The sequence below is a fragment of the Trichomycterus rosablanca genome, chromosome 1, assembly GCF_030014385.1.
Source record: "Trichomycterus rosablanca isolate fTriRos1 chromosome 1, fTriRos1.hap1, whole genome shotgun sequence".
NCBI classification, from domain to species: Eukaryota; Metazoa; Chordata; class Actinopteri; order Siluriformes; family Trichomycteridae; genus Trichomycterus; species Trichomycterus rosablanca.
The window spans coordinates 31,518,768-31,536,591 of record NC_085988.1 but is presented as its reverse complement, the minus strand read 5'-3'; the positions used below and the strand labels follow the sequence as shown (position 1 = coordinate 31,536,591).

Below are 17,824 nucleotides of genomic sequence, written 5' to 3'. Positions count from 1 at the left end.
TCAAGATTACTCATCCTGAATTAGGGCAGTGGTAGTGGTTAAGGTACTGGCCTAGAAAATCTGAAGGTCACTGGTTCAAGTAAAGTTGCCAGTGTAGGGCTTCTGAGCAAGGCCCTTAATCCTTGTCACAATTGTAAACTGCTTTGCATAAAAGCATCTGCCAAATGATGTAAATGTACTGTAAATGTAATTACACACTCACCCATTTATTGACTTATTCAAAACAGTTAAAACTGGCTAAAGCGTTTACTGTCATGTGTTTTCAGAGGTGGGAATAAACTTGAGTAATTGGAGGAAACCCTCAATAGAAGAACACACAAACAGCAATCAGTGTCAGTGACAAAGATACCCAGGTCCAAGAAGATGTGTGGCATCCCCAATACCTGTTGTGCAATTAAAAATACCAATACATTTTATAAAGTGTAATTAGATAAGAGGATGCCTTTTGGTGCTCTCCATTAAAAGGACTGAGAATTTAACTAATCGGTTCGAAACTTAGCTCTGCCATCCGACTGTGCTGGGTGGCTACATGAACAACGATTGGCTATTCATACAGGGTGGAGAGTCGAATAGGGACCTCATAACTGATGCAATTACGACCTCTGCTGGCTGGTTGATGTCGCCTGCACAGAGTCGAGGGATAATGTGATCAGGGTGTGGCTCTCCGTACACAAAGCTGCAGGTGAAAAGATGCAATCGGCTACTGCACACATGTCGGAGGGGGTGTGTGTCAGTCTTGCTCTCCTCAATCAGGAGTGGAGATCAGCATCAGTAGAAAGGAAGCATAATGCAATCGGATGATTGGATACAACTAGATTGGGAGGAAAATTGGAACAAATGAAAAAAAAAAAAAAAAAAAAAAAAAAAAAAAAAAAAAAAAAAAAAAAAAAAAAAAAGACTGAGAGGATCCAAGACTTTTTAATTATGAAATAATAATAATAAAAATGCAAATAAATAATTGTAGGTAAATACTAATAATAATAATACTACTACTATTAATATAATTATAATAATAATTTTATAACAATAATAATAATAAATGAATGAATTGAGGGTTTTTTGTTTCTGGTTTGCATGTTTGTTTAATTCATATTACAGTATTTTACAAATGATTATTAATCTGATGATGTAGAACATTTTACTGTTGTGGCATTACTTTTTTCTTGTTATTGATTATGATTGACTACACCTGAGGGCGAGGACCATTACAAGGTACATGGAACAGTGGTCTTTTTGCCATGGTTAGGAAGAAAACACAAACTTTAACTTTATGCTGAGAAAATGTGACTGCATGGTCAAATCTAATACAAGAACCACTAACAATAGATATCTCATGTTTAAAATGGAACAGAACTGTCTACAGTCAAGCAAGCTGTACATCCCCATGGGTTTAGTTAATCTTGTAAAATGAACTAAACTCAAATCCATGATACAGGACAGAACAGATATAGGAATCTCTGAAAATGTGTCATGGCATGCTTGTCTTTTACATATGTATGAACACGTTTGTATATATGGTGTGTATAATGGTAACAATTGTGAGAAAGCGAGCAAGAGAGAGAGAGAGAAAGAGAGAGAGGAGGAGGAGGAGAACAAATAAGAGCACTAGGTCTTCACTGAAGCCACGTTCATTCAGTGGAATTGTTGGGCTCGAGGTCCACGGATTACCCGTAGAGACCAGCGTCCCCTCTCTCTTTCTCTTTGTCTCTCTCAGTGTATATTTCTTTCTCTCTCTCTCTCTCTCTCAACATATCGCAACGGCTCTTCACTAAAGAAGTGGATGCGAGACACCAGCCGAGCGCCAAACACTGCACTGATTTCTCCCAGGTTAACAACAAAGGTGAGTCTCTCACTTCAGTAAACACATGGCAGCACGCTGGGGATCAAGAGCGCAGCTTTACTGAATCACTGGTGAATACCAGGAGTTTTAATAATAGCAGAATAGCTGTGATTTGGTTGCATAGTTGTAGTCTTTAGTCGTTAACTGTACCACCACATAATTCCTCATGTGGAATTTATTTTTAATAAAATGTAGTGTGCTCCAGTTAGTGTCAGTCCATATTTATTCGCATTGTTTTGTAAATAATTCAGCTCTTAACCTGGCTTAACTATTGCAAACACTCATAGCAATACAATTAATAAATGTAGTGTTTTTCTATGCAGTTAAAATGGTTTTAGTTCGTGTAACTGGATGTTATTGTTATTGTGCGCTCATCGTTATCTTGCGGAGCGCACCTGAGACATCTATTCAAATGTTCAAAGTAAATGGTTGAAATTGCTATTAGTTATCCACACACATTGGAAAGCCACTTTTGCGCCTTATAAACTACTGTCATTTATAGTCTATATAGACATAGACTATTAAATGTATCTGTGTGTTTTACCTACAGTCTACGTTATTCTCGTATCTTGTCTGATTCTGGGTATTGGTTGGGCACACAACAAACGTATTGAGCATTCATGCCAATAGAACATACAAAACACTTTTTTGATTGCCTATTTACTGGTGACACTGTGCATATATTGATAGAAATGTGTATGGATTAATGAAATGGTAAAAAAAAGTAAATAAAAGAAGAGAAATAGCTGGTCATAATAATTATACACAGTTTCATTGAACACATTCTATGAGAAGTTTGACATGTTAATCAATTTTCTGTGTAAATGTTTACTTCCCTGGATATTTGTATTCCTCAAAATCAGTGGGCGGTTTGGCTGTTGTACACTGCTGCTAGGTGTGAACAAGTGAGCAAATAGCATTGTTTATTTTGTCTAAAATCATAGGACATAAACAACAGATATTCTATCTGTCTATGTATGTCTGTCTGTCTATCTATCTATACATTAAAATACTATAGGATTGCAGGTTATTGCATGTAGACTTTGTTTTTTTAATGAAAAAGAAGTCTTGATGAAAATAAAAAAGGGAAAAAAGGTTTGTTAGTGCCCATTCTAAGAGGTGGCATTTGTTCCTGTATGTTCTCATGTTTGTATTTTCAGTGGAAGATCTAAACAAAAAAAATCTAAATTTTTCAATGGACTTGTAGCTGATGGAATGCTTTGTTCTATGTGCCTGTAGAGGATAAAGAGTAGCAGTTCCTTACAGGACACGTGTTCCTATTTTATTATTTTATGTATTTACCTATTTGTCAATTTGTCAACTGATTAGTTTATTTACCATTTTTAGTGTGTTTGTTGATGGGGTTTGTGTTTTTATTGTGTTTTCATGATTGAACATGAATGACAGCAAATCTGTGACTGTGCAGAAGTTCATATAATACACATATAAAAATCATATTAATAATTAAAACATGGTATTGAGGATAGTATAAATATTTTATAAAAGCTGCCAGTGTATCCCCTCCCTGTGCTTAGTTAATCAAAACCACAGACAGTCTACTCCCATTATGGTCTCATAAAATGTATTATTTTGTCACACATACATATGCATGCATGCACAGTGGGCCATTATGTCTTGTTTTTCATTTGCTGGAAATAATGCTTGCCATAAACCATATTTAACAGAAGTGGAATTTACTTAGGGTATGTGTCAAGGTTTGTGGCCAGAGGCTTTGTTAGTGCACGTTTAAAACCTCTAGCTGTAATTTATTTAACACAAGGTTATGCCATTTGGGCAAAGGGGGCAACATACAGTACAGGAAAAAAAAAACACAGAACTATTTAACACGTTGACCTCTATTGGATATACCATTGCAAAATGACCTGCAAATGTAAATAACATGGAATGTAAATGGAATGTTGTTGCTATAATATGGGCATCATGATGATGCAGAAGGTAGTTCTGCTGCAGTATATCTCTAGTCTCTAGTTCATCTGTGCTTGATCCTATCCTCTAGTTACCTTCTGAATGGAATTTGGAATGGCTTTCCAGTTTTAACTCTCACTTTCTAAAATATGCAATTAGAGGGACTAGCTACTTTATATTGCCCTAGCTGTGAGTATGAAGCACTTATTAGAGATGGATGAATTTGTGTTTCATGTCTGACTGTCATGTGTGCAGAGCAGAGCATTTAAGATGCATGAAACACCAGTCTATCAATTAGGTCTTAAAAAGAAAGGAAAAAAGAGAGTGAGGATTTGTTTATATGGGTAGCTGGGATTTTTTTTGGGAAGCGGTGATATGAATAAAGGGGGCAGCAATAGATTATGCCAGTGTCCAGCATATAATGGGACTGAACCTGATAAACCTATTGTTATTTAAACCTATTACAAAATTGGATCACTGCTTAAAGAAGTGAAGACTGATAATTTATTGACTTATTAAGTACATGGGTAATGAGCAAAAACAAGAACATTGCATAGAAAATGCAAAAGGATAACTGGAATAGAAATGGATGAATGATATTGAATGAAATAAATCAACAACCTAAAAGTGCAGAAGACTGGAAAACTGCATGTTTGAGTTTTTCATGCAAACTCATTCAGCCTATTCAGATTAGTTGACAGGTTGGCATTGGTTGACATCGACTGTAGTGCTTGAGTAATCCTCCTGGGAACAGGCGAGTACTGCCAAAGTGCCATCCAACATTTTCTCTCTTTCATTACTGCTACTGTCTGGGTCCATCTGTTTTGCTCTACACCTCTTCTTTTCCTCACTGTTCACATGTTTCAAGAGTCTACATGGACTTCAAATAAATTAAAAGAAGCATATGGATTAATCACTTTTCACCATTGTTATGCATTAACAAATGAATCTATTTTACTTAAAGATGCCATACCAGAAATGTTTTGGTATGTGCTCACCTATGATATGTTTACCAATTTTTAAAGAGATGTTTCCATATTTAGTTGCAGTCTAGAGAAATTATGAAAAGAGAGATATTATATATTATTATGTATTGTTCACAGTTGCAATTGAAAATATTTAACCACCATTATCTTAAAAGGTATTTGTGGTGATGTGTTTAAATGGAATTAAATGGAAATATACAATAGAAACAGAGGAAGATTATTTATTGATAAATGTAAGCAGTTCTCTTGTCCAAATATCCATGTGAACTGTTATTATTTAACTATTGTATATTATTATTTAACTATTATTTAATGCCCAGCCTCAATACTTTGTGGAACATCCTTTTGCCTGGAGTAATTTCGGTAAGTGTTAACAAGGCTCTGACACCTCTGTTATGAAATCTCTACCCTTTTTTTTGTGCAAAAGCTTCCAGCTCACTGATGTTAGATGGCTTTCGTGCTGTAATTGACTTCTTTAAATTTTACTATGGCATTTAAATACTGAGACTAAGAAGGCCTGATTCCTCAACCAAACTTGAATTTCAAGTCAAGTCAGATTTATTTGTATAGCGCTTTTTACAATGGACATTGTTTCAAAGCAACTTTACAAAATCCAGTACCAACAGACGAAAAACCCCTGTTAAGCAAGCCGAGGGCGACAGTGGCAAGGAAAAACTCCCTTAAAATTACAAGAAGAAACCTTGAGAGGAACCAGACTCATCAGGGACCCATCCTTCTTGGGTTGCCTAGAGACCACAGAATTTCATCACAGAAGGCAAATATACCTCCTCTAAATGCCTTAGTATTTCTGTAAATCCATAATGCCAGTAAAATAATTAAGATTGCCAGTTAAGAAAAAATCCTTATCTCATCATTGACCTCCCTTCATTCTTGATTGTGGATTTATTTTTCTGGTCATAAGCCTTGTCTTTCTTGCGCCTGATAAACCACTAGTCCATATGGCCAAGCAGTTCTAGTTTTGACTAATTATACCATGAAACCCTGTGTGCACCTATTAAAATTCCTTCTGGTGTATTCCATTCAACCGTTTCTGTGCTTTTTAGTCAATAGAGGTATGCACCCTGGGGTCTGGCCATAAAGTCCTTGGTTGTTAAAGGTTGTTTACCATCTACCATACATAACGTTGAACATATTTAGGCAATAATATAGACAAAATCTCAGTCTGTGTAAGTCAAGGCCATAAACAACTGTTGAAAGTGTGTGACCTTCGAACCCTCAGATGATGTATGAAAAACTGTCATGCTACTGTGATTAATATAGCCACATGGGCTTGGGAGTACTTTGGAAAGTCATTGCTACTTAACACTGTCCACTGCTGCATCAAGAAATGAAATGCTGTACATCAGTTATATACAGAAAGGCTGCTGAGTTCTCTGAGCCTAAGCTCATCTCAGATGGCATGAAAGTAGAAATGTGTGCTTGTTTTCAGAAACAACAGATGTAGAGTTCTCCATGCCAAAGACGAAAATGACTACTGAGTTATCAGCAAAGTCTAATACCCCTACCCTCTTTTTGATATGTGCAGCATGTGGCTTTGCATTGTTCTGTTAAAAAATGCATTGACGTCCCAGAAAAAGGTGACGTCTTGAAAGCAGCATATGTTGCTCTAAAATTTCAACATATTTTCTGCATTAATGCTGCCACCACAGAACTGTAACTTATCTTTGCCAGATGCATTGACACAACCCCATACCATGACAGACCCTGGCTTCTGGATTTTAATAGATAGAAAGAGAGATAGATAGATACTTTATTAATGCCAAAGGAATTTAAGTACCAGTAGCATTATACAGCAATTATGATGTTGATGATAACAGTCTGGATGGCCCTTCTTGTCTTTTTTTCCGGATCACACAGCGTCCTTTTCTTCTAAAAAAAGATCTGGAATACTGATTCCTTTGGCCACAATACACATTTTGTCCATTCCGGATGCCAACACTTACACAACTGCTTACATAAATTGACCAAGTGTGAAGATTGAATCTAAGGATTGATTTTACTATGCAGTTCCCACTCTAACAGTGTATATATATATATTACAACTCATTAATGAGTGTGGCTAAAACACCTGAATCCAACAATTAATGATGGATGTCTACATTTTGTTATAATGTTTTAGCGAAAGCAGATATTTAATCTAAAAATATTTAATCAACACTGTAATCAACATGCATGCATATCATTACTCCCTCACAAACTCTTTGACAGTCATTACACAACTATAATGGAATGTAACCTTTTACTTCATAGTAGAGAAAGGGTGTTTAGTGGTGCCTTTGGAGTAGTGGTTTAGGGTCAAGGGAACAATCTCTTCTCACCTAAAACTATGAAGGACCTGCATCTCTGCTTCTCTTTCCCTCTTTTACCCTCTCTTTTCCAGTTAAATTTTTAGCTAAGCCTCTAATAGGCCTTTGAGGGAGCTTTGTGTGCATCTTTGTGCCAGGGCCTGAGACTGTGGGGCATTAATTCCACTCTTGAGTAGGTAAATAGCTAGAGTTGTGGGAGCGGAGAGCTGAGCTGCCACTTACTCACTTAATCTTGAAGAGCTTCATCACTTTTACTTGCTGTAACTGGGCATGCATGAGAATCAAAATGCCACATACAATGCCAGCTCTCTGAAGGGGGCACTCCAGCACCCTACGTCCACCACCTTCTTCTTCCGGAGGGCCCAAGTTCCTCCTCCTCTACTGCGCTTTACCAACCCCTTCCCAGCAACCCTGTAGAGGCACACAGGGCTGTCTGTGTTTACCTCCGGCTATGACCAGAGGAACACTAAACAATTCTCTTCACTGCTTCTTTGTCAGCCTCATCTTTTGAAAGCATGAAAAAAAGAGAGAGACAAGGAAACAATTAAAAACCCTCCTGAACCTTTGCGCTAACAGTTTCCCAGCAAAGAGTGCCTGTGAATGGGCATGGAGCCCTCTAAACTGCCTTATTATTTCACTGCACTTGGCCTGTTCCAAGAGCGGCTGGCCTCAATGGCTGGCCCAACACAGTGGGCTTTTTGTGGAGAACTTGGCTCACTGCACCATACACTGGTTAATTAGGAATTGCATTCATTTATCTATCTATCCATCCATCTGTATGCCCACCTACTTATGGCCTCTTTAGTAGACTCCATAGCTACGCCACATTATGTTCTCCACTGTGGCATATTTCAAACAAGATTAGGTGTTTGAAAAGGAAGTGATGTTTACATTTGAGGTATTTTTCAGCTTTTGTTTGAAAGCACTGGTACCATTATCTACAGAGATTTAATAATTCAGGCTTTAATAATTAAATATCATGCCCAAATAATTAGTGTGTATAAATAAAGGTTTATAGTATTAATTGTATTAATTGCAAACAGCACCATATTTACCATGGATTTGCTTCACTAAACTTCTAATCTTTTAATTATTGACCCTGGAATTTGCATTGTCCACAAATAGCAGAATAATTTTTTTGTGTTGTTACAACATTCGGGTGCTTTGTTAAAGGTCTGTCGGAGTATGTTGCAGTATGTGGTTAAATGTGTTGTTCAATCACCCATCAAAGGCAAACCTAAGCTGCAGTCAAAGTATCATAAGTGGACCCAGCCTTATATTGTTTATTTATTGTTGTTTTTGTTATTACCAATGGTATCATCATTATTACTATTATAATTAGGCGCTCAGGTGGCACAGTGGCAAATGACACTAACCCACTGCTGCTTAGATCCAGGGTTCAAATTCCTAACGGTGCTATCAGCTGGTCAGGCGTCTACACACAGACATGATTTGCTATGTCTGGGGGCTGGACAAGGCCCTGTGATGAATTCTGTCCAGGGTTGTGTTATTGCATTGCATGCAGTGACCCTGACCAGGATAAAGAGGTGGTAAAATATAAAAAGGAAAATATTCTTATTGTTGTTGTTGTTGTGGTTGTTGTTGTTTTATCATGTTTTCTGGTTTTCATATGTTGTACCTTTAGGTACTCATGGTATTCATTTCCTGTTTTTAGATATATTGCATACTTTATTGCAGTTGTTGTTATGCAGTACTGTATATTGCATTTATTTTAATTTGCTTCTGCTAGCAATGTATTTTCCGAGCAGACATTATTACAGACTTTTGCAAAATGTTAAACATTGCTGTTTTTTTCTAAGTATTATTAATATTTAAATAAAACAACATAAAATTAACAACAGATGAAGCAGCAGATAAAATAAATATAATATTGAAACGTAAAAGATAGGTTTATTTAAACCATTCCCCTACCAAAAAAATACATGGTTTTATAGAGAATCTGAGTTTGAGTTTAAATTGTTTTAAATTGTTTCTGCTTTGCCCTAAAAGGACTTTTATTAATAAATTGCATAGAATGTACAATTCTGTATTGTGAAAACCATGTATGGCCTATACATCCAATGTTCCTTTGTTTCTCCTTTGTTCTTGGTGTTCACGTGATTGTAGGTAGGTTGTCACAATCCCTCTCAATAAAAATCTTACCACTGCCTTTTTATTGCTCCCAATCCACCACCTCAAAACAACACCAACAGCCCCATCTTATATGATTCTCAGTGTTCTCTCCATATGGACGGGTAGTAGGGCGGGTGGAGGAGGATGTGTTAGAGGCTGACTTAATGAGATCCTCAGGGGTTTGAGCTGAGCCAATCAAAAACAGTGCACCGCCATACACATACTCACTGATGTCAGTCATAAAGCTTGGTCTTCCAAGGAAAGCTGCTGTATCTACAGTAATAGCCATATTCCGGCACTAAATATAAAGATACACTAGTTAAAAATGGATTAGGGCTGGTAATTTATATAGAGATACCAGATACCAAATATTAAGGATGCTTTGTGGGCTTGACAAAACCTTAAAGAATGAAGCTCTGTCTAGTACTGGCGAGATATGAACAAAAGCGTGAGAGAGAGGTAGTGTAAAGGAAGATGAATGAAAGAAAATAATGATGAGAACAGGAGAAGAGAAAATGAGAAAGTCTATTAAGAAGACTAAAACGGATAACAAGTGATTGAAAAGGGAAGCTCAAAAGAAAGATGTCTAAGGATTTTCTAACCCTAGTGCCCATTCTATGCTAGCCCACTCATTTAGTATTTGCCAGATAAATAAATATTTCTCAGTGTGTCCTAGCTACCACTGCTAGCACATAATTGTTATAGAGTTGCTCACATGTGAAAGACCTTTGAACACAGTGGCATCACAATTTCCCATGATTTTTAATCACCACCTCATTAAGAAAACAATGATTTTGTCACAAACAAAGCAAAGCATTTGGTCATGCTGATAGGACTGCATGTAACAGTTTCTGCAATTTCCCTTTGGGGATCAATAATCAATCAATTAATCAATCAACAGCCAGTTGTAAGATTTTATGCAAGCTCATTTGGCGCCAGTAAATATACATAATTCAATCATTTACAGTTACGCAGTATACTTAGAAGCTATTTAACTATTTTATTATTGTAAAATGGCACAAACTCATTTATACTCAGTTATATTTACCCTTTTTCTCCCAATTTAGCATAATCAATTTGTCTTCTGCTGCTGGAGACTCCGGTCGTGTCCGAGGAGGGTATATTCGACTGCCTTACGCTCCCTCCAATGTGTGCGCAGTACACAACCGCTTCTTATTTGTCCACACATTTGATGAATTTGCGTGTGATGCCAGTATTCGCGTGCAGAGCCACGCACCGATCCCCACACCGTTCCCAGCACTCCTCCACTTCCTGTACAGCATCAAAGACCCCACCCTCATTAGTCTAGTCTTTTACCCTACCTGCAGACTTTAAATAGCCAATTTTGTCTGCTGCAGGCATTGCCAATTATGCCCGCTAGAGGGTGCTCAGCCGACCAGTAGCAGAGCTGAGGTTTGAAATTGGGAGTTCAGAATCTCAGTGCTGGTGTGTTAGCGGATTATTCCGCTGTGCCACCTGGGTGCCGCTCACTACTTTTTGGCATACCTTATAAGACAATTGTCAATCAGTTCATTTCTAAATGCAATATTTCAAATAGTGTCTTTCATCATTTACTGTACATAATTCTGTAAAGGGAATCTGGAGGAATCTTAGTCCACGCAGGGTGATTCTGAAAACCTTTTTTGAATATGTCTGATTTTTGAGACCTTAGACAGCATTGCATGAAAAACCATTATGCTACTATGGAAAATATAGCCCCGTCAGCTAGGGAATACTTAAAAAAACATTGTTACTTAACACCAGTCCATAGCTTTGTCAAGTCCGGAAACCTAAAATTCAGTTATGCAAAGAGAAAGCAGGAATTCCACTGAATTCTCTAGGCCTCAACTCAGATGGACTGAAAGACAATGAAAATGTGCTATGATTTGGGAAAAAGGACATCAAATTCTCAGTGTCAATAGCAAAAAGAACAGCCTGGATAGTTATCAGTTAACAATGCAAAAGTCAGCTTGACATGGTATGCGAGGAGATGCATCAGTACCTAAGCCTAAAGTGACTTAAATGCTGCCTTCAAGATGATGTATTTTTCAGGGAAGTCTATCATTTTAGCAAGACATTGTCAGGCCTCATTCTGCACACACTACAAAAATTTGAATATGTTGCATAGAATACACAGAGTGTGTGTGCTTGACTGGCCCTCCTGCAGTCCAGATCTGTCTTCTACTGAAAATTTATGGCACATCATTAATTAATGGCACATCATTAATTAATTAATCAGACAACAAATGATTAAAAAGTGTAATTAAAAGAAAAGGTGATGTAACACAGTGGTAAACATCTCTTTGTCCCATCTTTTTTGAGTGTGTTACAGGCATCAAATTCTAAATGTGTTTATATTTATAATACACAATTAAATTGTTCCCAAAACCATTGGAAGTTTTTTGTACTTTTATGTCATTAAATAATGGAACTAGAGAATTAAATCTTATTATTCATTCATTTATTGTCTGTTTTACCACCGCTTTATGCTGGTCAGGGTCACAATGGGTCTGATTCAAAGGTGGTAGGTGAAAGGTAGTAAACATCCCAGGCAGGTCGCCAGTCATTTACATGGCAGACACACACACACACAATTTTAAACAATAATTTAATAAACATGAGGGTCTAAACTTTATCACTGTAACAAAATATGTAACATTTGTGCAGTCAAATGCTAGTTTTCTCAGACAACATCCAAAACACTAAATTATAATTGTAATGCATGTTTAAGTGCATGTCTGGCCCAGAGTAATAATTTGACCTTTGCTTGATGTGCAGGTTTAGAATTGCTTCTGGCTTTGACATCATACTGTGTGTGTGTGTGTGTGTGTGTGTCTGTATTACAGGTCTATGTACGTCACCATTGGTCAGACGTTCTGGTCTATGCAGCCAGTACATTGACCTGGAAGATGTAGACAGGCAATTTTGAGAAATGCTTAGATACCTCAAATGTCTGCATATGTTAGCCTCTATTTTTGGACTGAGCTTTCTTTCTTAATATAGAAAGAATTTATTGGGGGTTTTTTTGTAGCAGGACACCAAATACAAAAAAAAACCTTCGTATATAAAAGTAAAATCACAGTGCAGACTTTTTAATAATAATCTTCTACTATTTGTATACTTGGATAGTACTTTGTTCTGTTTTATATAAGTGGTTATGAAAATTACTGAATACATTACTCTGTTGGCATCATCTTGCTGAAATGATCATGGACATACCATGAAGAGATGTCACCTTGATGGCAGCAGGTGTCTCTCTGAAATCTTAATATACACCTCAGTGTCATTTGTACCTTTCACATATGCAAGTCACCCATGCTATGGGCACTGATGCTCCTTCATACAATAACAGATGTTGGCTTTTACACCTTTCACTAATAACAGTCTGGATGATCCTTTTCATCTTTGGAACAGAACATTCATATTTTACCGGATAACAAGCTGAACTGTAGACTCAAATGACCACAGCACTGTCTTTTGAACCATCTGAGATTAGATCAGGCCCAGTATAGAATGGCTTTCTCTTAGTGTAAAAGAGTTTCAGGTTGCATTTATTGATGCAGTATCTGACAGTGTTAAGTCTCAGTGGTTTTCTGAAGTAGTTCCATGTCCATGGGGCTATATTTATCACAGTACCATGGCTTCGAATGCAATTCTGTCTGAAAGCTCACACAATTTAACAGTAGTCTACACAGACTGAGATCCCTCCAGATTCTTTGAAACTCTTCACAATATAATGAACAGTAAATAGTGTTGAGAATAGTGTACTTTTTAAACTGATTGACATTGCTCTTGAAATTTGTATAAAGTGGTGAGCCACGGCTCATTACTGCTTGTAAAGACTGAGCCTTTGGTGGCTCCTCCTTTTATATCTAATCATGATTACCTCATCTGTTACCAATTCACCTGCTTATTGTGGAATGCTGGAACTTCAATATTCTATAAACGTTTCACTCTTTTTCATGAAAAGAGAATAAGATGATGGCAACCATGGACTGTTAAGCAGGCAAAGTCTTGTATCAAACAAGAATGGAGAAAAATCCACTTCAACAGTTAGTGTCCTCAATTCCCAAGCCATTAAAAAGTCTCATTAATATGAAAGGTGATGGAATGCAGGGGTAAACACGCCACTGTGTCAACTGTTTAGAGTGTGTTGAAAGCATCAATTTTAAAACATGTCTACATTTACATTTACATTTTCAGCATTTAGCAGACGCTTTTATCCAAAGCGACTTACATGATGAGCAATTGAGGGTTAAGGGCCTTGCTCAGGGACCCAACAGTGGCAACTTTACTAGTCCAGTACCTTAACCACTGAGCTATCACTGGCCTATATTTACATTGTGTCTATATTTACAAAAACAATGATCAGTGAAAACTTTAAAAAACTTTCCTTTCTGTTTTTATCAGTTAAATAAAGATTTAAGAGAATTAACAAATCACAGATTTTTCTTTTTATTGCATTTTACAAAACATCCTAACTTTTCTGGAAATAGATGTACAGACAACAATAACTCAAGTAAACATAACATGCTTGGGTTCAGCCCCAAAAGCAAAGTGCTGTTCAGCACTACCTGACCTAATGTGAAAAAGTAATTGGTAACTTAGCTACTAAATCAACCAGTTAACCAAATTTATTTCACAATTAAGTTTATTTGCACTAGTCACACCCAGCAGGTCACAAAATAACCAAAGATACTGCATTCCTCACTTGCCTTAATTAGGGTGAGTGTACACTGTTTCACAATAACAAAGACACTGGGCAACCAAAGACTTTTAGGATAATGCTTTGTGGACCAATGATGACTTTGGGTCCTGTTAGTATGTTTGCCTCCAACAGAGAATGTGTGGAGAATTTTGAAATAAAAAATTTGACAACAAAAACAACCCTGTACAGTTGCACAACTAAAAACATGTTTGCAGGATCAATTTAACAAAATAACACTTTAAAGACTTCATCACTTGGTGTCTTTTGAATGTTGTGAGAAGGAAAGACATTATTACAAAGTGATAGATGTTTTACCGTTTCAGCTTTTTTAGAAAGTGTTGCAGGACTGAAGTGCAGGAATAGATATGTATTAACAAATAAAAAGAAGTTGACCAGACATAACATTGCATATTCTGGGTTCATACTGAATAAAATAAAAGTCTGATTTGGGGTTGTACAACAGCAGGAGTAAAGTTTGATACAAGCTATATTGTTGGCAAAGGTCATTGGAAATGAAACTTTGAATGATAATGACTAAGCTGGGATTAATATGACAGAGGAATAAGCTTCTCTACGACATGCTGAAGTATGCCAGACATGTCAAGATCAAGGTGTTGTAGTTGTCAGTAGTACATTATTTTCATGGTAATAGTAAAAAGTAGGACTGGTATAATACAAGTCCTTAATGGATTGTGGTGTAATGTTTAACATTTTTTTTTAGAAAATAAAGGTTTAATTATGTTTAAATCTGGTAATGGGAAGGCCATGTGAGGCACTAGACGTTATGTTGGTGTATATCAAACCACTTCTGAATACTTTTAACAGTATGCACAAAGATATCATTATTGGATTGTGATACAAATATATAGTAAGGGACAACTTATTAGACTTATTGCTCATGGGGTCAAGGTTTTATGTCCATTGCAGTTGTATTCAATCTTTGTAAAGTATACAGATTTTGTTTAAACTGCTAATTATCAGAGTTGTTTTGTAACTGAAACATGCTGTTTATAGACTGTCAACACAATAGAACTGATCTGTACAGCTGTGTTTGTAATTGTGATTTTCATTGTAAGGGCAACTTCTTTTTTATGTTTCCATTAATATGTCCACCCTGTGTATATGCAGTATTTTAACATTTTAGCTGCGTCCGGAATCGCATACTTAGAGAGTATGTACTAGATTGGAGGAAGTATGCACTACTCTGCCGGTAAAAAAGTACATACTTCCAGTACAGAAGTATGCAGTATGCACACAACACTGCTACGCACTACATTCGCCATCTTTCCAACGTCAAGTGATGACGTGGGACGTGATGACGTAATATCACCATGGTTACAGACTCATTACAAACCCCATTCGCCAAACTTTTGGATATTTATTGTGTTTTTGTTATTAATTCGTCTTTAAAATGTTTTATTTTTTTACATTTACATTTTCAGCATTTAGCAGACGCTTTTATCCAAAGCGACTTACACAATGAGCGGAACACGATGAGCAATTGAGGGTTAAGGGCCTTGCTCAGGGACCCAACAGTGGCAACTTGGTGGTGGCGGGGCTTGAACCGGCAACCTTCTGTTTACTAGTCCAGTACCTTAACCACTGAGCTATCACTGGCTATTATTTTATTTATCTTACTTACACTTGTAAACAGAGGACCGCTATCTTTCTTGTTTCTTATTACGCTTCGAACGCCTACGCAGCTCCAGTTGCATTATGGGATACATTAACGGACCGCAAGTGTGCATCGCTTGCATACTCAAACATGGCTGCCCAATAAGTAGGTCATCCGGGTACTTCTCGCGTACCTCTTTGTGTATACTATGTATTCGGACATACTAACCGCTCTCGCGTACTCATTTCGCGTACTATTGAGTATGGAAGTATGCGATTCCGGACGCAGCCATAGTCTTCTACTTGCACTATTTTTTGTTTGTCTAGTAGTGTCTAATAGTCCATTATTTGGACTTCAGCTCTCTGGGGACTTTTTCCTTTATTTTACTCTATGCTATGACTGGGTTGCTAAGACAACCTGTCAGGGCAGACACAGCCATGCATCCCCTTAGAAAACCTTAAGGATGCAGAGAGAAAGAGTAAGATAGATAGACAGAGAGAGAGAGCAAAAAAGAGAACCCTTCTTTGGTAGGGCAGCATAAAATTGGGATAATCGCTGTCGATTATGCCACACAAAAGGCTGCCGTTTCTGAAAGATTCATTCATACCGGAAAAGAGGGGCTGGAAAGAGAAGAGAAAAAGCCTTCCATCAGCCTCTCACCACCTCTTCAGCTCTCCCACGGTGGGCACAGGCATGGCATCAGTAGCCTGAATGGAGCTGGCACTCTGCATGTGCCCACTGCCCCTCCTGACGGTATGCAAATTCAGAGGCCGAGCTAGGGTGCTGAGGCTGGGGGCAGAGGAGTGGGGGGTTATGGGATAGCAGGGGCCACTGCCACTTTTTGAGTGTGAGACAAAGAGCTCTCAGATGAGAAGAGGGCTAGTAGGGGAACTTCACATGGTGCTGGCCAAGAAAGAGAGAGAAAAATCAGAGAGAGAGAGAAAAAGAGAGAGATAGAGGACGTAAGGAACGTTTAATATGCCTCTCACAGGCCTCATTTGGATGGATCACACAGTGACATAAACACAAATCTTCACATTTCCTATATGTTCCCTATACATCACGTTTCTCTTCACATGCTCAAAGAGCCCAGTGTCTCTGGTCCTATTATTGATTTGGTAGACTGTGATGGGATTCCCATGGCTGTTACCTAGGAGCTGGTTTTAACACTGCCTAAATGTGACCCCAGCTTTTCATTTTTAGTTTTCTTTAGCTTTAATAGACTTATTAATTGTTTTATAGAGGAACGTTGGTTGCAGTCCACATTTTCTCAGCTTCTGCAGTTTGTTTATTAGTTTACAATGTAAAATGCCTTTTGAATATAATTCCAGAATAGTTTTAGATTTAATTATAATTGTTTTGAATATTGCAAAAAGGCTCATTTGCAAATATTGCAGTTAAAAAATATTTAGTTAACACAGAGAGGTATTTAGAATACATGAAGTAGTTATATTCAGTCCAGAATACATATTAATAATGCAATATTAATACAAAGAAAACCAAAATCTGCTTAGGTTTGTTCCTATTACAGAAATGAGTCTAATTGGCTAATTGGCACGCCACTTATTAGAACACTGTGCCAGCATTTGTGAAAAACAGTGTGGTTTTACTGCATACTTGTTTAAATATATTTTAAATGTCTTTTGAATGTGTCACTTTGTAATGCACCTAACACATAACTAAATGTAATTAATATGTTTAATATTTTTTCATATTCAGGAAGTGTTTACTTTCATGAGGGTTGGACTTAATGCATATTTGCATTATGTCATGGATATGGACTGATCTGACTGCACTGATCCAATCCCTAGTATCAGTGTCCTTGATTCTGATCTAAAATGCTGCATCATTATTACATTAACTTAAATTAGTTGTTAATCTATTTTATAGGGTGATGTACAGTATATGAGATATTTTGTCTTTACACCAGTCATGCACATGACAACAGAATACTTATTTTCATGATTCCCACAAACATCCATAGTCATTTTTTCATACTGTAATACCAACAGTGGCTTAAACACTGATTCAGTGGTTCTAAACTGGGAAAATAGACACACTGTTACCAGTAATGCCTGGTTTTGCCTGGTTTGGTTTTGTTTAAACATCAAACACATGACACTTTGTTTTTAGCCTTTAATTTGTCTTTACTTAGTTGTAAAGTTTTTGTCCATTATGTTCTGTTTAATCTAACATAACAACAATGTGTCTTGTTAAAAGATTAAATGAAATTAAAAGATTCATTTTAAGAGAACATGCTTACAGCGAGGATTAAAGTATGTTCAGAAT

General features: G+C 37.0%; 1 protein-coding gene across 1 annotated transcript in view; it reads left to right on the top strand.

The window, feature by feature from the left end:
* Positions 1–1,646: 1,646 nt before the first annotated feature.
* slc1a2b (solute carrier family 1 member 2b) overlaps positions 1,647–17,824 on the top strand; it is a 39,811-nt gene continuing 23,633 nt past the window's right edge. The window contains exon 1 of the mRNA XM_062991315.1: positions 1,647–1,840. The gene's annotated coding sequence lies outside the window, so the exon portion shown is untranslated. The remainder of the gene's footprint in view (positions 1,841–17,824) is intronic.